The sequence below is a fragment of the Oncorhynchus clarkii genome, chromosome 7 (assembly GCF_045791955.1).
Source record: "Oncorhynchus clarkii lewisi isolate Uvic-CL-2024 chromosome 7, UVic_Ocla_1.0, whole genome shotgun sequence".
Taxonomy (NCBI): Eukaryota; Metazoa; Chordata; class Actinopteri; order Salmoniformes; family Salmonidae; genus Oncorhynchus; species Oncorhynchus clarkii.
In genome coordinates, this window is record NC_092153.1 from 34,875,865 (window position 1) to 34,899,651 (window position 23,787).

A 23,787-nucleotide genomic window follows, 5' to 3' on the forward strand; every position below is an offset into this window, starting at 1 on the left:
CTATCCATTTCACACCGGTTACACTCACCCCCTTTGACCTCCTCCTTTTCCACAGCAACCAGTGGTCCGGGTCAACAGCATCATTGGGATAAACTTTTCTTCTACGACTACAAAACACTTTCTATGTGTGAGAACTATTTGTCTTCATGGTAGTCATTTTCCTTAAGGCCTTTGGAAATGACCTGCATATCTGCAGTTATAAATCAATTATAATGCAATATATCGATTTACAGATACAAATCAAAAGGTGTTTGTGGATAGTGAATTGCATTTTTGGATAGCGATTTACATTTGTGGAAAGTGATTCACATTTGTGGAAAGTGATTCACATTTGTGGATTGGTGATTTACATTTGTGAATACATTTGGCATGATATTGATCCCATATAAGAGCCTTACAAACAAATGAAAATGACAGCAACACCAAGAGATGAACGCAACTTTTAATTTTATTTAACCAGGCAAATCAGTTATGAATAAATTGTTATTTACAATAACGGCCTACACCGGCCAAACCCGGACGATGCTGGGCCAATTGTGCGCCGCCCTTTGGGTGTCCCAATCATGGCCGGTTGTAATCCAGCCTGGATTTGAACCAGTGTGTCTGTAGTGACCCCTCTAGCACTGAGATGCAGTTTTTTAGACCCCTGAGCCAGTCGGGAGCAACGGGAGCCCCGAACAACAATTATATATTAATTTAATTACATGATGCTCTTTTAAAAAACATGTGTGGTCTTTGTCAAAGCTTAACTTTCACCAAATCAAACCAAAGCAGGTAATTTGCTGTCACTAAATTAGGGCCTGGTGGAAAGGAAAGGGACTCTTGCAGGTGGTGCCAAATAATTAGGGTCCATAAATGATAATAAATGTGCCACATTGGAGCAACTGTCCATCCAAAGTGGACAAAACAAGTCAAGTGAACTAGACAAGTGGACTGAACCTGCTACTCGGGCTGTAGAAACACTCAGCTCAGATCAAAACCCTGGGAAACAGGACCCGGGGTCCCGGCCCGCAGTCCCACAGTTCCTGCCCCGGCAAGTGCACTGTCATCCGCTATAGAGCACTTGCAGCCCCATGTGGGTCAGGGTTTGGGTCAATTCAGTTTTCCATTCAGTCAATTCAGGAAGTGCAGTAACTGCATCCCTGTTCAAGTTTGCAACCCCACAAGACCGAGTGGCTGGGTGCCAGAGCTTCCCTCATGTAGGGAAGGAAGCATCTGAGATTGTAAGATAGAATGTCAATATGGGTCTGTTACCTGGCGGGCCATACATGGGGGTCTCAGGTAGCCTCGCAGTGTTTGTTCAGGTGTGATGGGAATCAACATGCAAATCCCCAAACACACACACACACACACACCTTTATCAACTATAAAGAACAATAGACTCAAGATACAACACAGATAAGAATCTTTCTACATCTCTCAGAGTGAACTCTTCTGTGAAAACGTCCTGAATCTACTATTCTACAAGCAACATTGGTACAAACTCCTACTCTGGGAAGATATTTGCATTGCACAGAAGACATGAAAAGAGATGGGAACCCAGAAGAACTTGGGAACTTGCCTATGAGAAGCAGAGCAGGGCCGAGCACAGTGGAGCATAGCAGAGGTCTTGTTTTGACCCTGTTGTATTAAAGCCAGGCAGGGTGAGCAGGGTGTAAACGCCCAGCAGGAGACTGGGATCTACACAACAGGCCAACACTAAGAGAGAGACCTGCATCACAGGGCCACAACGCAATCTCACAGCCTCCCACACACATACACACACTTTCCCTTTCACTGTCTCTCTCGCACCCTTCCACTCTCCCTTCCACAGACACGCACACGCACACACACTAACTGAGCTTCAACACACACACACACACACACACACACACAGTAACTGAGCTTCAACACACTGTCACAGGCTACGCTCACACACACACTGTTGGTTAAGGGCTTGTACATAAGCATTTCACGGTAAGGTCTACACATGTTGTACATGCATGTGACAAATAAAAATAAAGTTTGATTTGATTTGACTAACTGGGATAATTTCCTCCTCTTCTTTTCTCTCCCCCCACCAGTTTCCTTTCTTTCTTTCCTTCCTTCCTTCCTTTCCTTTCCTCTTTTACTTTCTCTCTTTCTCTCACACTCCCCCGCTCCTCCAATGGCAGGTGCACTCCTCCTGTCCCCTTGGAGAGGTAGAGGAAGGAGAGAAGGAGGAAAAGAGCGGGGGAGTCTCCAGGAGAGGAGAAGATGACAGGTTGGGAGGGAGGTTGTAACAACAGCTGCAGAGGGGCAGGACAGTTACACTGTCTTTCCAAAATTAGCTTCAAGCAGAGCGCAGCCACAGGTCATCACACTAAGGGTCTGAGGAGACTAGAATGACAGGGTCAATTCCATTTCAATCGAGTACAGGGTTAACTGAATGACAACAGATACAGAATACAATATGGAATATAATTAAATAGTTTGTGGTAGACCTCGTCTCTGAGGAATGCTCCTCAGAGCCAGATGCTGATAACAGGTTGCCCTATGCTGGACAGCTGGAATCGAACCCAAATATTGACTTGCACCCCCTTTTGCCCTCAGAACAGTCTCAATGGCATGGACTCTACAAGGTGTTGAAGGCGTTCCACAGGGATGCTGGCCTATGTTGACTACAATGCTTCCCACAGTTGTGTCAAGTTGGCTGGATGTCCTTTGGGTGGTAGACCATTCTTGATAAACACGGGAAACTGTTGAGCATGAAAAACCCAGCAGCGTAGAAGTTCTTGACACACTCAAACCAGTGCGCCTGGCACCTACTATAATACACCATTCAAAGGCACTTAAATCTTCTGTCTTGCCCATGCACCCTCTGAATGGCACACATACAGTACACAATCCATGTCTCAATTGTCTAGAGGCTTAAACATCCTTATTCAACCTGTCTCCTCCCCTTCATCTACACTGATTGATGTGGATTTAACAAGTGACATCAATAAGGGATCATAGCGTTCATCTGGATTCACCTGGTCAGTCTATGTCATGGAAAGAGCAGGTGTTACTAATATTGTGTACACTCAGTGTAAATACTTTCTATGCTGATGAGTGAGATAGGAAGCAATGTGAATTATATGAGATTACTCATTTAAAAAATGGGCGAGCCATTCAGACCAGCCTTCCTGATTGAACTTCCTAAACTACATTTCACTTCAGGCAGTTCAGGAAGGAAACTGAAATTCCAATTTCCCTCCATTTCTTTTCAATGTTACCATACATTTTGTTTTCATAAAAATAAAAAAATCTTAGATAATTTTGTAAACAACATAACAAAAGAACTAAAAAATAGTTAGGTTTGGAGACTTACTAAGAGATTTAGCACAAATTAGTCAAACAAAATAGCAAGTGATGACTGTAGACCTGGTAAAAGGTCTCGCTCCAGTAGTAACATGCACACAGTAGCGAGACAGTCGCTGTCTCTAGCCAGTCAGTGGTGTGAAACCTACTGCTCCTTCATACCCCATCGCATCAGTCTCCAGCCAACCACAACATGCAGGTGATGAATCTTATACCCTAGGAGACCTGCGGAGCTTGGTGTGTGGTCAAAAAGGACCCGGTCCCCAAAAGGCCAGACTCACTCTCTAATTTAGTCAAACTAGCTGCCGTGTCTCTTTTAATGCCCTGTATTTTTGTTAGTTACTGAAGAGGCATTTGTTGTTTACTGAAGCCACATTTTGCTATTGAGGTTGTTGTGTGGCATTCATTGATGTGTTCTGCCAATGATTTGTCTTCAGGCAATTGCATCACGGTTGACTTGGGCCGTCACATTCCTATCGGCTGCAGTCCAATAACTTGACACTCTTTAAATTCCCGCACTTAAATACGTTTTTTTTTCTCCTTCAGTAAGGCACTACACCAGAACCAGCATTTAATAGACAGGCCTAAAAAGGGATTTTTAATGTATTTTGAAAATGTGTAAATGCGTTTGATTAATAACATTGTCTGGAAGTGTTCTAAGTACACTGTAAACATCCAAAATGTGTCATCTCTACAGTGAAGAACAACCATGTCAAAACAAGTTGACATTGAGGTTAAAGAAAGTGTGCTTTAACAATGGACCTGATTTCACTAACCGTTACTTTGGACAACCAACTAGGATGACTTCATTGCTGTTTGAATCCGCTGGCTCAGCTGAATGAATGAATAATCTGAAGTTAAGACGTTGGTTTCACCACAACATACGCTGAACAGACACACTAAACTGAAACAAGTGCCATGAGAAGTGGAGAAAACTGGAGAGAGAGAGACTTTTAAAAATGTTTCACTTCAATATTTGTTCACGGCCTTAGTTCAACTACCATCTTTGTCAAAGCAGAGCAACCCCGGCACATATTTCACCCTCCTGCGCCAGCACGGCCAAGCCTGTCTGTCTACATCTCTGTGAGGTAATTCAACATGAGGGTATTATGGTTATTGAAAGACTTGTAAACCATTAAGGGGTGGTTATTATTTACTGTCGTAGGCCTCTGGGGGATAGATTGACTGGGGTGGACTGGGCTACCGAGGGCTTGGCTTGCATCCCAAATGGCTTCCAAAGTAGTGCACTACTTTGACCAGGGCCATTGGAGTTCTTGTCAAATGTAATGCACTGTAGAGAATAGTGTTCCATTTGGGAAACAGCCATGGTATACAGGTTGACCCCACTGTAAGTGTTTGAGAACAATTGAACTCTTGAGAGACCAGACCCGGGCCAGGCAGGGAGGCATCTGGTATTCATTGCAGAGTAGAGAGCAGACCCCCGAGACCCCTCTTCTCCTCCTCCATTGCATCCATCGCATAATTGTGGCCATTAATTACTAGAAAAGGTTCTCCACTTCATGCTAGCCGATAACCAACAACACAGGGCTAGTAAAATGGTCTCCAGGGCCCATAGGTTGGTGTGCAGAGAGGGAACAGAGAACATGAAACATGTCCCTTCAATGTAAGAGAATGCAGAAACTGAGGTTACTCAGAAATCTATTCTACACAAGAACATATTTTTTAGCTGTTAGTCAGGATATCGAATGGAAATGATTGTACTACACTGTTTTTCACCATTTCATTCCAATGACAGCATTAGACAGTAGAGCCATTTCACTCTGGACTGTCGTTTTGGACCGTCCTTTCTAAATCTTGAAAGGAAAACATATTTTCATAATTTGTTTGTTGCTGAGTGAGTTAACATTGCCCAGCTCATATAGAAATAGAGCAACCAATGTGGAGGTGGAAAGAGAGAGAGAGAGAGAGAGAGAGAGAGAAATAAAGAGAGCACATTGAGAGAGAAATCCTTTCAAAAGACGTGTGAAAATCGCATTTTAAGCTAGCTGGTTAACTAGCCCTCACAGCTAGCTATGCTATCCAATATACCTAGCACACCCAGCTTGGAAGATAGAAATGCTACATCCAGACATTGTGAGTATGTGCTTATAAGATACACATACAGTTGAAGTGTACATACACTTAGTTTGGAGTCATTCAAAGTCGTTTTTCAACCACTCCACAAATTTCTTGTTGACAAACTATAGTTTTGGCAAGGCGGTTAGGACATCTGCTTTGTGACACAAGTAATTTTTCCAACAATTGTTTACAGACAGATAGGCGATAGCTAGCCTTCCATTTCATCCTAGCTAGCTATTTGTATCTTCTGTTTATTGTTAGCCGTCCATTGGTTTTTGTTACATTTAATAGACAGGCCTAAAAAGGGATTTTTAATGTATTTTGAAAATGTGTAAATGCGTTTGATTAATAACATTGTCTGGAAGTGTTCTAAGTACACTGTAAACATCCTAAATGTGTCATCTCTACAGTGAAGAACAACCATGTCAAAACAAGTTGACATTGAGGTTAAAGAAAGTGTGCTTTAACATTTTACCTGATTTTGCTAACCGTTACTTTGGACAAGATCAAGACGTCAATATTTTATATATACAAAAATCGGGAATTACAGCACAATGTGATCAAATTCTGAATTTGCGATTAATCATGATTAATCAAAGCAAATTCTCAATTACATTTTTTTTAAAACATTTAACAGGTCGATTTTGAGTTGAGCAGACGAGCCTGATCTTTCTCATGGTGTACAAAACAAACATTGGGATACTGGCATGAAACCCATGAGGCAGAATTACTCCTTATCTGATCCAAGGCCTGACTGGAGGATTTCTCTCTCTCTCTCTCTCTCTCTCTCTCTCTCTCTCTCTCTCTCTCTCTCTCTCTGTGTGTGTCATTTCACTTAGTATACCCTCTTCTCAGCGAGGTAGAAGTTTGGCAAATCATGTAGTTTCTTTGACCATTGGATGAACTACTTGCTTTCACTTTATGGAAAATAACATAGTTATTATGTAAACACATGTTATTTGGAATGGAGAGCATATTTCAAGAGGACACACACAGTCAGTACGCATGCACAGAATCACACAGGCACGTACGCACTCACGCACACACACTCTTCCTCATTCCTTTTCTGCATGAGTTAACAAGAACACACTCCAGCCTTGAATAACATTAAAGGCGCAATCTACAGTTGCTAAATACATGTTTAGATTTATAAATGAATGATATGTACCCATTGATTCTTGAAGAATATAACTTAGAAATAAATGCCTTATGGATTAGTTCAACTGTCGTACCCCACCAGAACCCAAAATATAAGCTTATTTTACGCCAATGTTTGTAAACAAGGTACACTACTGTTCAAAAGTTTGTGGTCACTTAGAAATGTCCTTGTTTTTTAACGAAAAGCAAACATTTTTGTCTATTAAAATAACATAACATTTATCATAAATATAGTGTAGACATTGTTAACGTTGTAAATGACTATTGTAGCTGGAAACGGCTGATTTTTAATGGAATATCTACATAGTAGGCGTACAGAGGCCCATTATCAGCAACAATCACTCCTGTGTTCCAATGGCACGTTGTGTTAGCTAATCCAAGTTTATCATTTTAAAAGGCTAATTGATCATTTGAAAACCCTTTTACAATTATGTTATCACATTAAAGAAGCAATAAAACTGGCCTTCTTTAGACTAGTTGATTATCTGGAGCATCAGCATTTGTGGATTTGATTACAGGCTCAAAATGTCCAGAAACAAAGAACTTTATTCTGAAACTTTGTCAGGCTATTCTTGTTCTGAGAAATGAAGGCTATTCCATGCAAGAAATTGCCAAGAAACTGAAGATCTAGAACAACGCTGTGTACAACTCCCTTCACAGAACAGCGCAAACCAGAATAGAAAGAGGAGTGGGAGGCCCCGGTGCTGTGCTAACAAAATTGCAAACTGGTTTTCTAATGATCAATTAGCCTTTTAAAATGATAAACTTGGATTGGCTAACACAACGTGCCATTGGAACACAGGAGTGATGGTTGCTGATAATGGGCCTCTGTACGCCTATGTAGATAATCCATGAAATATTCTGCCGTTTCCAGCTACAATAGACATTTACAACATTAACAACATCTACACTGTATTTCTGATCAAAAAAGTCAAACATTTTCGGGGGGAAGGGGGATGCCGCTTTTTTTCTCCTTCATTTTGAGCACCCCCCCCCCCAAAGGTCTGTGCCTGTGGTCTGTGGTCTTAACCTAAAGGAAATACTATTTCAGAGACAATACTAATATTAAGACTGAAGGGATGAGTAAAAAACAAGCCCCATGGAGGAGTAGAATGAAAGAAAGAAAGAGAGAGAGAGAGAGGGAGAAAGAGAGAGAGAGAGAGAGAGAGACAGAGAGAGAGAGAGAGAAAGAGAGAGAGAGAGAGAGAGAGAGAGAGAGAGAGAGAGAGAGAGAGAGAGAGAGAGAGAGAGAGAGAGAGAGAGAGAGAGAGAGACAGAGAGACAGAGAGAGAGAGAGAAAGAGAGTGAGAGAGAGAGGGAGAAAGAGAGAGAGAGAGAGAGAGAGAGACAGAGAGACAGAGAGAGAGAGAGAAAGAGAGTGAGAGAGAGAGAGAGAAAGAGAGTGAGAGAGAGAGAGAGAGAGACAGAGACAGAGAGGGGGGGGGGGGGGGTGCTGCCAGTCAGACCAGGACGGTTGAGATGTAAAATGTGTTCCAGCAGGAAAGCTGAAGCTGAGTAGTCTGGAATCAGTCGGCAACTTTCCCTTCCCCTGCTTTCCTACTCCAGCCTCTCCCCGCTGCTGCCTGCAGCCCACCCAAGAAGCAGCCTATGGGCATAAATTTGAAAGCTTGACTCACTGCGGATTTAAAACAATCTGCGTCTCTAGCTCCCCCCTCTCCCTTTCTCTCTGCTTTTCCTCTCTCCTTCTCTTTCTCCTACTCCCTTTCTCTAAAATACACTCTCTTTCTCACTCCCTCTCCCTCTCTTTCTATCTCTCCTCTCTCTCCTTTCCCCCTCTAAAATGATCTCACTTTCACTCTATTTGGTTCCGTCGTTATCAGAGAGAGAATCCCAGCGGTAATGAAACAGAACTCTTTCTCAGTTCCTGCCAACAATATTATTTTGCTAAGCTTAATTGGGTTTGTCTTGTGAGTTGCATTGAATGAACAGAAACAGTATTGGTATTGGTGTATAGCTAGCTACGTGTGTGTGTTATCAGTGTGTCTGTAGCTAGCTGTGTGTGTGTGTGTGAGAGACTTGTATTGTTCGGCTTTCGCCACATAACGTGTTAGATAAAGATTTGAATGTACGTTGGTAGACGCGTTAAGATCAAAAGGGGTAAATGTAACTTCCATATAGTTTTTTCCACCCCTTAAAAATTACAAGTCGCTTGTCTGTCTCAATGTTTAATATTTTTTTCAAAGAGGAAGTTGACTATTCCTTTATACATTAATTTACTAGTTTCATTTACCGGTTTGCATACAACATGAGTAAACAGAAACGTAATACAAAGCACAGATGTAGCTTGAAAGAGCAAACAATTCATTCAACTTCTTTCAGTCTATTTAACCCCCCAAAAAATTACAATGAGAGCTTTATTGTGTTTGCTGTTGTGTTGTGTATCCTGTTTTGGTTTATCTTAAAATTATGTCTGATTACAAATATCGCTAAAATAGTAAATCTATAACTAAACACAATCACCTGGACCTTGCTTGTTGTTTAAACGTTTAATTCTGAAAATCATAAAATAATACAGATTTTGTATTTTTGGTAAATATTTGTAATCTTCAGAAGTTCCTTCGTTTAGAAGGTATGTCAGACAGATAGAGAGGTGTAAATCTCCTCCTGTCACATCAAAGCATTGTGTACAATTAACAGTTTAGAACTCTACAGTCAGTTCTAATTCTAATCACTCTAGAATGAGTTGTAGTCTGCTCTATAAAGTCCGTTCTAGAGTCAGTTCTAATTCGAATCACTCTAGAATCAGATGTAGTCTGCTCTATAAAGTCAGTTCTAGAGTCAGTTCTAATTCGAATCACTCTAAAATCAGTTGTAGTCTGTTCTAAAAAGTCAGTTCTAGAGTCAGTTCTAATTCTAATCACTCTAGAATCAGTTGTAGTCTGCTCTATAAAGTCAGTTCTAGAGTCAGTTCTAATTCTAATCACTCTAGAATCAGTTGTAGTCTGTTCTATAAAGTCAGTTCTAATTCTAATCACTCTAGAATCAGTTGTAGTCTGCTCTATAAAGTCAGTTCTAATTCTAATCACTCTATAATCAGTTGTAGTCTGCTCTATAAAGTCAGTTCTAATTCTAATCACTCTAGAATCAGTTGTAGTCTGTTCTATAAAGTCAGTTCTAGAGTCAGTTCTAATTCTAATCACTCTACAATCAGTTGTAGTCTGTTCTATATAGTCAGTTCTAGAGTTCTAAAACACAGAGAGAAGAAAGATAAATTATTTTGTATGTTTTTGTCTTTTTTCTTAATAATTATTTTTCCCTTGGAGATGGTACGTGATAGTTCTTGTGGCATTTAGTTGCATGTTTGTGCCTCACCTTACTTCCGACATTGCTAACGATGGCCACTGGTTGTCTGAAGAGACCATAACTCTATCTACAACTTGTTTGGGGTGACTGTGCTTGTGGCATTTAGCTGTCATGTGTGTGTGTCCTATCACTCTATCTACGTCTAGTAAAGTATCTAGTCGTGTGTGTGTCCTTTTACTTACAACTAGTGAAGTACAGTTTCTAGTCTTGGGTGTCACCTTTAAAAAAAAATGTTTAACCAGGTAGGCCAGTTGAGAACAAGTTCTCATTTACAACTGTGACCTGGCCAAGATAAAGCAAAGCAATGCGACAAAAACAACACAGAGTTACACATGGGATAAACAAACGTACAGTCAATAACGCAAAAGGAACATCTATGTACAGTGTGTGCAAATGTAGTTAGGTTAGGGAGGTAAGGCCATAAATAGGCCATAGTGGCAAACTAATTACAATTTAGTATTAACGCTGCAGTGATAGATGTGCAGATGATGATGTGCAAGTAGAGATACTGGTGTGCAAAAGAGCAAAAAATTAAATAACAATATGGGGATGAGGTAGTTGGGTGTGCTATTTACAGATGGGCTGTGTACAGGTACAGTAAGCTGCTCTGACAGCTGATGCTTAAAGTTAGTGAGGGAAATATAAGTCTCCAGCTTCAGTGATTTACTTTACTTTCGACATAAATCTATCTATAACTACCTGGTAACTTATCTAGGTGTGTGTGTGTAATTTACAACGTTATGACCACGTGTGCTGATTTGATCTGATTTAAGAGGTGTGCGATCATGAGATTTTGTACCCAACAACCTATTAAAACAACATATTTTGAACCCAACAAACATATTAAAGCTACTATTTTTACTACTAGTCACCGAAAGAGCGAAACAGAATATGAACGACAAGTAAATGGAGATGCATATGAAAGTGATACAAAGTCTGAGAAGGATCGAGAGAGAGGGAGGTAAAAAAAAGGGTAGAGAGATAAGGAGAGAGAGGGCGACAGACAGAGGTAGAGGACACACACACACACACAGAAGAGAAAGGACAGAGAATCTTCTTCCTGTAGTCAGTGGGACTGGTGAGGACAGAACAGGGCTGTCAGTTCAGGAATCAGGACCTCTGCCAGCCAAGTCACTCCCTGATCTGGATCATTATCTCGGAGCTGTGATAGTAGATTTGTTGTGGAGGGTTGGAGGCCCATCGACACACGCAATGTGCTAACCGCCGAGGCTATGAAGAGAGGGTGTGTGTGTGTTTGTGTGGGCGTGTGCGTGCGTGTGTGTGTGTGTGTGTGTGTGTGTGTGTGTGTGTGTGTGTGTGTGTGTGTGTGTGCGTGCGTGCGTGCGTGCGGAAGTCTGCGTTCCTTCCAGTTCCACTGGAAGTCGGCAATAATTGTTCCAGCAATAAAAATGTAATAGCTTATCACATAAACGCTGTGGAAATTAAGTGACTGTGTATGAACTTCTCGGCTCCTCTATTGACTTGAGTTTAGCAGTCTTATAGACCCGTGTTAAATGTTACTGAGGGCATTTGGATTAGTGAACTGTTTCTGGAGGATTCTCCGATCTGTTCAGTTTTTTACAGAAAGCTGGAAGAGAAGAGGAAAGAGAAGAGGGGAGAACATCAACATTCAAAATTCAGAGTGTTCTAATTACTCGGATGACGGAACCCAAGCGCACGGTTGCCATTGCAACAGAAGGAAATAAAAAACACTGTCTCGTCGTCTCTTTTTTGTCTGCAGGGAGAACGACACCGTGTGAGTCATCAACAGCATTTCATGAGAGAACACTCAAACTCACACACAGATTGCATGCGCACGCACTTACACGTATGCACGCACACAGTTTAAAGATAAAGCGATCACTCAGTAACTCAGCAACCCCAAATAGAATGTCTTCATTGTATTTCGTGTCGATGTTTTCAATCAAGTGCGGTATAACCTGTACAAGATATGAAGGGATAAGGACTTATTGTTAACTTACAAATATTCCAATTCAATCATTTAGATATGCTTGTTTAGCTCAAAAGTGAACACAATCGGTACAGATACGAAGCTCTCTCTTGCATGTGCCCTTCATATTAACATCAACTGGATGATGGAGGATGTTGACAATTTATGGCTTCAACCTGTTCAGCCAACCATTATTCAAAATTCAAGACAATGCAAGTTGCGATCTGAAGAAAATAAATCCAAAGAGGTGTAGTTATCTCCTCCTCTCTACCTCCTCTCTCTTTCATCACACACAGATAGAACATGTTTCATTCAGCTTGTGCCCTGGCTGGCTATCAAACCCCAATTCACTAGACTACCATTTACTCCACTATAGACTTCCATTTCATCCACTGACTGCCATTTCATTTCATAATGTTTCACTCTGCATTAGTCCTATTCTATCTGACCCCGGTACAATCCACTGACTGATCCTGATCAGTACCAGTCTGTAAACCCTGATCAGTTCCTAGGACCTCATTGTGATGGGCTATGCTAACACAACAGGGAAATGAGCAAGGATCACCGTGGCGTACGACTCCCATGGGGTGTGTGTGTGTCCCTCACCTGGTTCCCATTACCACCCGCTTTATTTTTAATATCAACCACATGGGACATTAGCAGCTTCTCTCTTTCTCTCCATCTCTCTTTCCCTTTGTCTCTCCCAGCCCGCCACCTTCATTCAAAAGCCTGTTGGATCAGAGAGAGAAGAGGTGGATCCAGTCCACTGTTCCCCCCGGGCGCAGAAGGCGTGGATGTCGATTAAGGCAGAACCCCGCATCTCTCTGATTCAGAGGGTTAAATGCGGAAGACATTTCAGTTGAAGACATTCAGTTGTACAACTGACTAGGTATCCCCCTTTCCACATGTTACTGTGAGCAGCAGTACTCTCTCTCTCTTTTAATTCAATTGTCCCCTCTCTCTCTCTCTCTCTCTCTCTCTCTCTCTCCCTCTGTCTCTCTCTCCCTCCTTCTTTCTCCCCCTATCTCTATCTCTCTGCCTCTCTCTCAACCCGAACTACTACACCACACATTCCGTTGACACATGCTACTACACTCACACACACACATGTGCATGCCAAACATACGCACACAAACGTACGCACACACAGAGAGGACACCCTGCGGGCTCTGAACATACACCTCACTTTGAGCTTCCTCTGCTCTTAACTACTTGGAAATCATTAAGGTTGATTGTGTTACAACTGATATAAAAATAGATGCTTAGAGAGACACAATCATTAGGCATTGATGAAAGGTTTTGTGTTCTCAACTGACTTGCCTGGTAAAAATGAACATTAAATAAATACAATTTTTGGGGATGAGAATATGTAAATGAAATGTCTTTAATTGAAAGTTCATTTAATTTAATTTCTCAAACCATGTTCCAGATATTTCCCATGACTATGACGTTTCTCATTCCATTCTGTGTGATCCACAGCTAATGCCATTCAACCTTTCAAAATGTCTAATGCCTTTGCCCTCTTGTGTCAACCATCTACTTAGTAAAGCAAGTGCTCCTCCGCCACTTCTATTCTCTTTCTCTCCCCCACTCCTCCCCTCCTTCTGAGGCAGAGTAAGGACACTAGCTTTTTCATCAAGGTTTTATGGGGAAGAAGTTTATAACTAAGTTAGTACGCAGTAGGCATCCAAGGAATGTGACCAATAACTTGGTTATTACATTAGAGCAACAAAAAAAATCTACAACAACTTTCTATTGATCGACAGGAGGCATTCAAGGAGATGGAGAAAGGGAGGGAGCGAGAGCGAGAGAAAGAGGTGGAAAGAGAGGAACAGACTGAGAAACAGCACTGCCACCGGGCACGCTTTAATGCCAAAACACCACGGCAAGAGAGAAATGAACAGGAAAAAACACCCTTTCTTTCTTTTGTCTAATCCTCACAGAAAATGACACACAATTATGAAGGGAGAAAGGGAGAGTTGCAGGGGGATAAAGAAAGAAAGAGAGGGGTCTCGGAGCATCGAGAATCATGTGCTAGCACGTGTGTGTGACTCCCCTGGTGCATCCACAGCCCAGTCCCAGTCCCTGGCTCTCTGCACCACACAGCGCTAGGCTAGCTGCAGCCGCTCTGCTCTGAGAGGGCCTATGGCAGTGCTGCAGCCGCTCTAAAGGTCCATGGGCCTGGGAAAGACAGCTGCTATTAAAGCCGGATTGTTTCAGGTTCACAGGGTGTGAAAGGGCCTGATTGAGGGCCTCTGATCCCAGTGAGGGTGGTCTCTCTCTCTCTTTTGGAGAGGTGGGAGGGGGGATGTGACCAATGCTGCGAGTCACGTGACGTGTACCACGCTTAGCGGACTAAAATGGAATCTGCTGGACAAAAACACACCACTTGTTGCTGCTTGCCTGGTCTGCCTGGCAGTGGTCTGCCATGGTCTTGTCTGGCCTGAGGTCCAGTGTGTGCTAAGTGCCAGCTTCCAAAATCTGGTTCCTTCTACATCTTTACCTGGACTTTCGATTTGTATTCACTTTGATTTGTTTGTGGTCTTCTCTTGTAGGAAAGGGACTTCCAGACCAACACAATCCCCGGAGTGTGTCTAACTCCGCTGAAAGCTCGCCTCGTTGAAAACTCCAACCATAATTCAAGACCACTTCCCTATGTTTCCAAAAACATTCACCCGTTAGTCACAATATGTATGTGTATGATAAATAGGCTTCTAAAAACATTATAGTCTATGTTTACGATCAAAACGTTTTCTTTAATGATGAATAATAATCCAGTAAAGAAATATTGCCTCTCAATTACATCATCTAAATAAGAATGCGCTTCTTAGCTGAGCCACCTGGTTAAATAAATAGGATAGATCAACTCTGAGGTAAAATGAGAAAACAGACGTTTCAGCTAGCTGGTGATAAAACAGAGTACAAGTCATCTTACTGCTCCGATAGGTAGCCACCATATAGGAGGAAGAGAGATAATTCCTGTATACTTTATTTGTTTAGGCCCTGTCCTAGCGGGGAGCCTTTTGGCCATAACACAGGCCCAACACACTCTGACAAAGACTAGGGGGAGGAGGAAGATCCTTTGCAGAGGTTTTCACACCAACCAGACCACAGACCAGTCGTGGGACAAGTGCAACTCTCTCCTCTCCTATTTTCTCCTCTCCTCTCACTCTCTCATCCTCTCTGCTCTTCTCCTCGGTCCTCTCCTCCTCTCCTTTCCTCTCCTTGCTGCTCTAAATCTCAATCCCTTTCCATTTCATCAGTAATTATGTCCCATGTTGTCCCATAAGGCCAGGAGATTTTTCTTGTCAGGTCGCAAGGTTAGGTTTTCCCTGACTGTGTGACCAGACCAGATAAACATTCAGGCATTATTTGTTGATGTTGAGCGATATTGTGGCTGTGGAGTGTGTTGATTGCCATACAACAGTCTTCTGGCTCTCCTCCTTGTCAATAAAGGATACAAAGGTGTTTGCCTGTTGAGGTCAGTCTAGTATTGACAAACCCTCTATATTAGTTTAAAGTTGTCTAAGGGTCATAATCTGAACATATTAGCAGATCAACGCCTAAAAACTCTTTAAGAGTAATTACTGAGATTAACAAGCTTCATGTGTGATTTCACATTATGGTTTTGGCCATTTCTCAAGAAAGAAAGAAAGAAAGAAAGAAAGACAGTTTAAAAAACATGATCACCAAAGGATCTTATGTCATAGGCCTACATATCTGGTCAATAATTATGTTGTTTTGCTGTGGCTGTGGGTGTCCTGACAGATGACATTTGAAAAATATATTGGCACCTCAAGTATTTCAGGTTACGAGAAACAGCTGTTATCATGCGCCCCTACAACCCCTCTGTGGAATTCTGGGACACACATGGCGAGGAGCTGTGCAGGCCGATGGCTTTTGAGTCTGTGTGGCTGTGTCACAGGCCAAATAGACTACCAAAACCTCTACTAGCATATGTTGAGGTAGTGGTGGGACATGTGAGACGTGTAATTCCAAAATTCTCTAGTTATTTTTTTTAGGCACGATAAGCAAAATCTCTTCAAGCAAAGACAAATGCCAAAACATGCATTGACTCTTGAAAGGCTATTCTCAACCATCAACACTTTGAAAGAATTACAAGCCAAGAAAAGAAGTGAGAGATGAGTTGGGAACGTCCAATGCTCAGTTAAAAATGAGAGGCATTTTTCACTAGTTAAAATAAGGCAGGCTATTGAAATGTACTATTCATTGAAGATATTTCAGATGTGCTCCACTGGCAGCAATAGCCTATAATCAATACACTTAAATAACTAAAGACAATAAATTTGCAGAATTTTGGCTAACATTGATTAATTCTGTTTATTCAATGTAAACACCACATGCACCACCATCACCTATTAGATTTAATGTATCCCAATTAGACCATCCTCACCCGAGGTGACAGCAATCTGACAATAGCCATAAATATATAGTCAACATGACATTACATGACTGGGAAATCAAAATAAGACTTGCATAGAAACAAACAACAAAGACACCTTCAGCACCCCTTTCCTTCCAAAACTACTCATATCGACGAATTTTGGTAACGTAGAATGTAGACGGAATAGATTAAGCATGGCAATACCTTCTATGAAAAGTTGAAGACGTCTGCATCAGTTTGTTGACTTGATCCCAAGACTTTGGAAGTTTTGGAAGTTTGGGGGTGAGATCTCTTGCGTCCCGCTGGGGGTTCAAGAATTTCCAATAGAGCTCCCTCTCTCTCTGCGTTCTGGCAGACATACAGATGGAGCTGCAGGAATGATCCTTTAGTTCTTTCTTCTATTCCTCCCGTGTTCAATTCACGTCTTTGTCCAATTTTTAGGAGCTTCTTTCCATCGTTTTCTTTATAGGTAATTCTTGAAATCAGTGTGCAGGACAGCATTGAACAAACCCCATATTCGGTAACCAAACTCCCGCAAACCCGAAGTTGGTTGCACAGTCAATGGTGGAATGCGAGACCTCTCTTCTCCTCCCCACTCCCTCCCTCCCTCCTTTCTCAAAGTATGTGGACCACCCCGAAACAGGAAGTTCACTTTTTGTTTTTCTTATAAAAAAGAAAGACCATGCTGGCTGCTTGGAGTGCAATAATAGTTTCTTCCACTAGCTAAAGACCATGCAATGCAAGCGAACAGAATAAACCATATGTTAAAAAAGATAATAGTACAATTACATATTATTTTTTACATATTCATTTGTTTTACTGACAATTACAATCATAATTCACTATCATATTTACCATATGATACCTATCTATAACCGTTTATTAAATTGTTTGGTCATATGGTGGTTTTAAAATGATACGGGTCTCATTTGACGCTTGGGTATAAAACTTTTCTTTCTTGAACAGCAGCGTGTGTGGCACTAGGGATGCTGATTCCTGCATGTTACGCCTTACTGGAATCCAAGGTGCACCGCAAAACCTGGAATGGAGTCAGACCATCACGTTTTAGGAGGGAATGCATACAGTGGGTTAGGAACGCAATACATTTGAAGATTGAAGGCGCATTGCAATAATATTGATCTAGAACCAGGTTTCCATCCGACCTTTTTGTGCGAGTTAAAATATGTCGGATAAAAAAATGTCACCCCAGGCCTGTTGGAAACAGCAAACTTGTCAGTAAACTTTCAAAATGTTGTCAAAATAAAATGCTATAGAAAAGGTGGTATCTTTTTGTGTCGGTAAAATTAATAATGCGAGAAATAGCGAAGGAAATGCCTTTATGCGCACTTTACGCGATTATATGTTTCCCCACTTGGCAACGAATTAAGTTTATTAGGCTACAGATTAAACCAATTATGATCAATTTCACAATGTGCTGTGAAAGAGCACGCGGTGATTGGTGCTCCTTTCCAATACATATTGAGGGTCTTCATCTGGAAAAATGATGATCGATGCTTGGCTACCTTTTGACAGATAAAAAAAATCTCGCTATTTTGTCCATAATAATCTCATCATGTAGGCTATTCTCCCACACTGTATTTGCCAGCTGTTCGGTAGAGCACATGTGTCAAGACCAGAGTGGGCACATTTGGAATATAACACACGTTGTGTTGTTATTGACAAAACCCTCAGTGGAGTTGAAAATATGAGGAAACCCATTTAATTTGTATTCTTTATTCGGTACATGGGAATTTAACTGCAAAACGTATTTTTATGTGAACTACTGTATGTCATCACACACAGCCTTGTATCTGCAACAGGTCCATTTGATGTAAACATCTCTGTTGGGATTTTTTTTTAAATATTCGCATGAAAATCTGTTGCCAAATAGATGGAAAAATAGTCATAGTAAACTTGTACAAATACATACAGAAAAATTTGAGATGCAACGTTCATAATTGCTGTACAGCATGTTAATATAATTTTGTTACTAGAGTAGGCTATTGTATTTTGGTAACACTTAACATCAAGTTATTTTACCTGAGTAAAATTGTAATTACTCTAGTAACAACATTGTAACATATCACATATTAAGATCAACTTATAATATAAAGTGTTACCAAAGTGTTTACATGAAAAGCTAACATATATAGCTTGCATCTATTGTAACCTAACATATTAGCAGTATATTTATTGTAAATTAATGATATACATATTCATGAATGTATATCAAGAATTCATGAATGTATATCATGAATTAATGAATCTATATATATACATTCATATATATATATATATATACTCATTATATATATGCATTCATGAATATGTATATATAATTATATCTTATAATTATTGTTTGTTTATGCTTACTCACCCTCAGGTGAAAGATGAGAGGTGAGCCAAGCCAGTTGGTGAGCTGACTAAGGAATGAAGAGTCAATTGACAACATATGGCCAGTGTTTAAATCAGATTGTGAATGAATGTCATGGCTTTGGTCCCAACATAGGATAGGAGCTTACAGACTCAACAGATGCAGCAACCATATGCTTCACCTGACTCTGCAATTTGGCAGGAGATCCCACACAGTCAGTGCAGAGACGTTTCATTCAAGTCAGGTGGACTTATGCTTTTCAATAGGAGCACATTAGTGGGCCTTAGTAACATGTCCTATAGGTCTACTACTGGTCTAGTTTTCCTGAGCTAGCTGGGATGGTTACTATATGTCTATGGGTGTTATAAGTTGTGTTTTTTTTTTTACATCTGTATGCAATAGTTTAATATAGTTAGTTATGGTAGATGTACATTTATATACTTAATATATGGTAAACATAATATTGACCTGGCCTCCACAATCACCCGACTTCAACCCAACTGAGATGGTTTGGGATGAGTTGGACCGCAGAGTGAAGAAAAAGCAGCCAACAAGTGCACAGCATATGTGGGAACTCCTTCAAGACTGTTGGAAAAGCATTCCTTATGAAGCTGGTTGAGAGAATGCCAAGAGTGTGCAAAGCTGTCATATAGGCAAACGGTGGCTACTTTGAAGAATCTAAAGTAATATATATTTTGATTTGTTTGACACTTTTTTGGTTACTACGTGATGTCTTCACTACTATTCTACAATGTAGAAAATAGTTTTACAAATTTTTTAAAAAACTTGAATGAGTAGATATATCAACTTTTGATTAGTACTGTATGTAAACACATGTATATACAGTATTAATGCAGTATTTGATGTCTATGGCACTTCCAAAATGCACTTAATAAAACACACTGTCTTTAACTGCCATTTTCTGAATGTCAGACTCTTCCCACACACATTTTTCTCAGCCTCAGAAGCATATGCATTCATTAAATTGTGTGTGGTTATCCACACACATATGTATTCTAAGTCTGGAGATGTATTCTCCAGACTTGTTCATAGGGAATTGTTGAAATGTTGTAATTTTCTAGATTACATTTTCTTCTGAAAAATATGCCCCAAAAACATTTTAGTATCTTTCTTTAGTGTTTTACAAAGAAAAAAACATTTATCCAAAATCTGCTATGTATAAGTCTGGTCCTGGAGTATCTTAACAAAATGAAACCGAAATATTTAGACTGACTGATTTGCGTCATATGCAAATATGTACATATTTAACAAGGTGTCACCTAATTTGCATATTTCAATACAATATGTCAGAAGAAAAAAGTATACAAAAGCCTTACATTCATGTCCATATTCAACTGGTAGAAGTTGATTGTGATATGATAAAGGGGGGGGGGGGGGGGGGATTAGCCTATTAGAGTATGGTCCTTCTGGCCTTAAACATAACAATTATAAAATACATATACTCTTGTGATACATAAACGTAAACTTTTCCAGAATAAAAGGTAATTTAAACATAATACAATTTGTTTACAAGTCATTCATGTAAAACATCTAACTTTTGATGATCATACAAATGACAAATAGTACTGCAAATGTATTATATAACCATGGGTATGGGACAAATACTTATATTCAACACAATCTCTGTGCTTTAGTCACCGTCACCAGAGGGCAGTGTCACACAGAGAAAGCAGATATACACAAGTGACACACATCTCACATCCTCTGTAACTGTGATTGTGTGCTATGAGAGTAATCAAGGTGGAACTTTAGGAAATATGCACTGACCCACTTGGTATTAAAAATGTAAATCAATAGAATACTATAATCTAATATACATAATGTATTGTAAATCATTTATACATACCTCCTCTCAGTCTGCAACATTCTTCTAATGGTGTCATGAAATATAGGCCAATGTCAGGCTAGGTCTGTAGCTCTATTTGGCCTATCCCATAATTTTGTAAAATATGTTTATTTGAAAGAGTTAGCTGGCAAGCTTGTAAAGTGGCCAATTAAAGTAGCCTAGCTTTTTCAGTTTAGCTAGCTAAGTTACTTTAGCTAGCTAGCTTACAAACGTGCTAAATTCTAAGAATATTTAACTGTATTTATCTAGCCTATAGTTTATCATATGACTTTGGCTCCATATATATTAATTAAATTATCAACTTTGCTTAACTTAATAACACTCAGTATGTGTTTAACAGTGAGGTCAAGTGTACCACTTGTGTATACTAGGTCATGGTGATTCAATAGCCAAGGTTATCATTATTTGACTTTTAACACACACAATCTATGTTTTGCTCAGTCTGGCTGTAGGATTTTTTCTGAAATTTGGGGTAAAATTAAATGAACAAATTATTGAAAAGACTTGCATCGTTATTTAATGGTAGGGGGGAATCCAACCACGCAGGCAAAAAGCCTTGGTGTCTTTCTGCCACCAGACCAACCCCTTCACCTCCAGGATCTGAATATCTAGGAATGTGTAATATCATAGGTAAGTAATAGCATAACACCACTTTATTTGAAGAATATTTAATGTCAGAATAATAGTAGAGAGAATGATTTATTCCAGCTTTAATTTATTTCATCACATTCCTAGTGGGTCAGAAGTTTACATACACTCAATTAGTATTTGGTAGCATTGCCTTTAAATTGTTTAACTTGGGTCAAACGTTTCAGGTAGCCTTCCACAAGCTTCCCACAATAAGTTGGGTGAATTTTGGCCCATTCCTCCTGACAGAGCTGGTGTAACTGAGTCAGGTTTGTAGGCCTCCTTGCTCACTTTTTCAGTTCTGCCCACACATTTTCTATGGGATTGAGGTCAGGGTTTGTGATTGCCACTCTAATACCTTGACTTTGTTGTCCTTAAAGCCCTTTTGCCACAACTTTGGAAGTATGCTTTGAGTCAATGTCCATTTGGAAGACCAATTTGCGACCAAGCTTTAACTTCCTGACTGACGTCTTGAGATGTTGCTTCAATATATCCACATAATTTTCCATCTTCATGATGCCATCTATTTTGTGAAGTGCACCAGTTCCTCCTGCGGCAAAGCACCCCCACAACATGATGCTGCCACCCCCATGCTTCACGGATGGGATGGTGTTCTTTGGCTTGCAAGTCTCTCCCTTTTCCCTCCTGTAACGTTCTGAGTGTAGTGGGTGAGAAGTCAGGCGCAGGAAGCAGAGAGTTCAGGGTAGTGCTACTTTAATGCACAAAACGGCGAACATAAGCCAACCCCACGAAAACACAGGGCGTATAACAAAACAAACGCCCCAAACACGGGGGCTTAAACTGTCCAGCAAAACCCACGAAATGGGAAAACACGTAACTCACAGACGTGCACACAAGTTACACAAAACAGAAGGTCACAATAATTAATCCTGCATAAAGAACCAGGCGGGCCGGCTGACTAATAAAGCCTCACTAATTATACCCAACTCAAAACAGGTGTACTCAATAAACACATAAGGAGGGGGAGGAAAGAATCAGTAGGCAGCTAGTAGGCCGGCGACGACGACCTCCGAGCGCCACCCGAACGGGAAGGGTAGCCACCTTCGGTCGTAGTCGTGACACATCCAAACATAACGATGGTCATTGCGGCCAAACAGTTCTATTTTTGTTTCATCAGACCAGACATTTCTCCAAAAAGTACGATCTTTGTCCACATGTGCAGTTGCAAACCATAGTCTAAATGACTAATGATGATAAATACAATCCACCTGTGTGTAATCAAGTCTCCGTATAAATGCACCTGCACTGTGATAGTCTCAGAGGTCCGTTAAAAGCGCAGAGAGCATCATGAAGAACAAGGAACACACCAGGCAGGTCCGAGATACTGTTGTGAAGAAGTTTAAAGCCGGATTTGGATACAAAAAGATTTCCCAAGCTTTAAACATCCCAAGGAGCACTGTGCAAGCGATAATATTGAAATGGAAGGAGTATCAGACCACTGCAAATCTACCAAGACCTGGCCGTCCCTCTAAACTTTCAGCTCATACAAGGAGAGGACTGATCAGAGATGCAGCCAAGAGGCCCATGATCACTCTGGATGAACTGCAGAGATCTACAGCTGAGGTGGGAGACTCTGTCCATAGGACAACAATCAGTCGTATATTGTACAAATCTGGCCTTTATGGAAGAGTGGCAAGAAGAAAGCCATTTCTTAAAGATATCCATAAAAAGTGTTGTTTAAAGTTTGCCAAGACACACCAAACATGTGGAAGAAGGTGCTCTGGTCAGATGAAACCAAAATTGAACTTTTTGGCAACAATGCAAAACGTTATGTTTGGCGTAAAAGCAACACAGCTGAACACACCATCCCCACTGTCAAACATGGTGGTGGCAGCATCATGGTTTGGGCCTGCTTTTCTTCAGCAGGGCCTGGGAAGATGGTTAAAATTGATGGGAAGATGTATGGAGCCAAATACAGGACTATTCTGGAAGAAAACCTGATGGAGTCTGCAAAAGACCTGAGACTGGGACGGAGATTTGTCTTCCAACAAGACAATGATCCAAAACATAAAGCAAAATCTACAATGGAATGGTTCAAAAATAAACATATCCAGGTGTTAGAATGGCCAAGTCAAAGTCCAGACCTGAATCCAATCGAGAATCTATGGAAAGAACTGAAAACTGCTGTTCACAAATGCTCTCCATCCAACCTCACTGAGCTCGAGCTGTTTTGCAAGGAGGAATGGGAAAAAATGTCAGTCTCTTGATGTGCAAAACTGATAGAGACATACCCCAAGCGACTTACAGCTGTAATCGCAGCAAAAGGTGGCGTTACAAAGTATTAACTTAAGGGGGCTGAATAATTTTGCACGCCCAATTTTTCAGTTTTTGATTTGTTAAAAAAGTTTGAAATATCCAATAAATGTCGTTCCACTTCATGATTGTGTCCCACTTGTTGTTGATTCTTCACAAAAAAATACAGTTTTATATCTTTATGTTTGAAGCCTGAAATGTGGCAAAAGGTCGCAAAGTTCAAGGTGGCCGAATAATTTCGCAAGGCACTGTAAATACTGTTGTACCTCCCGCATCTTCACAAGGACCTTTCCTGTTGTTCTGGGATTGATTTGCACTTTTTGCACCAAAGTACGTTAATCTCTAGTATACAGAACGCGCCTACTTCCTGAACGGTATGACGGCTGTGTGGTCCCATGGTGTTTATA

The 23,787-nt window shown here is 40.7% G+C and overlaps 1 protein-coding gene across 1 annotated transcript in view; it reads right to left on the reverse strand.

Moving 5' to 3' along the window:
* The window catches only part of LOC139413226 (zinc finger protein GLI1-like), a 123,053-nt gene extending 106,283 nt beyond the window's left edge, over positions 1-16,770 (reverse strand). The window contains exon 1 of the mRNA XM_071160363.1: positions 16,443-16,770. The gene's annotated coding sequence lies outside the window, so the exon portion shown is untranslated. The remainder of the gene's footprint in view (positions 1-16,442) is intronic.
* Between the last annotated feature and the right edge of the window lie 7,017 nt (positions 16,771-23,787).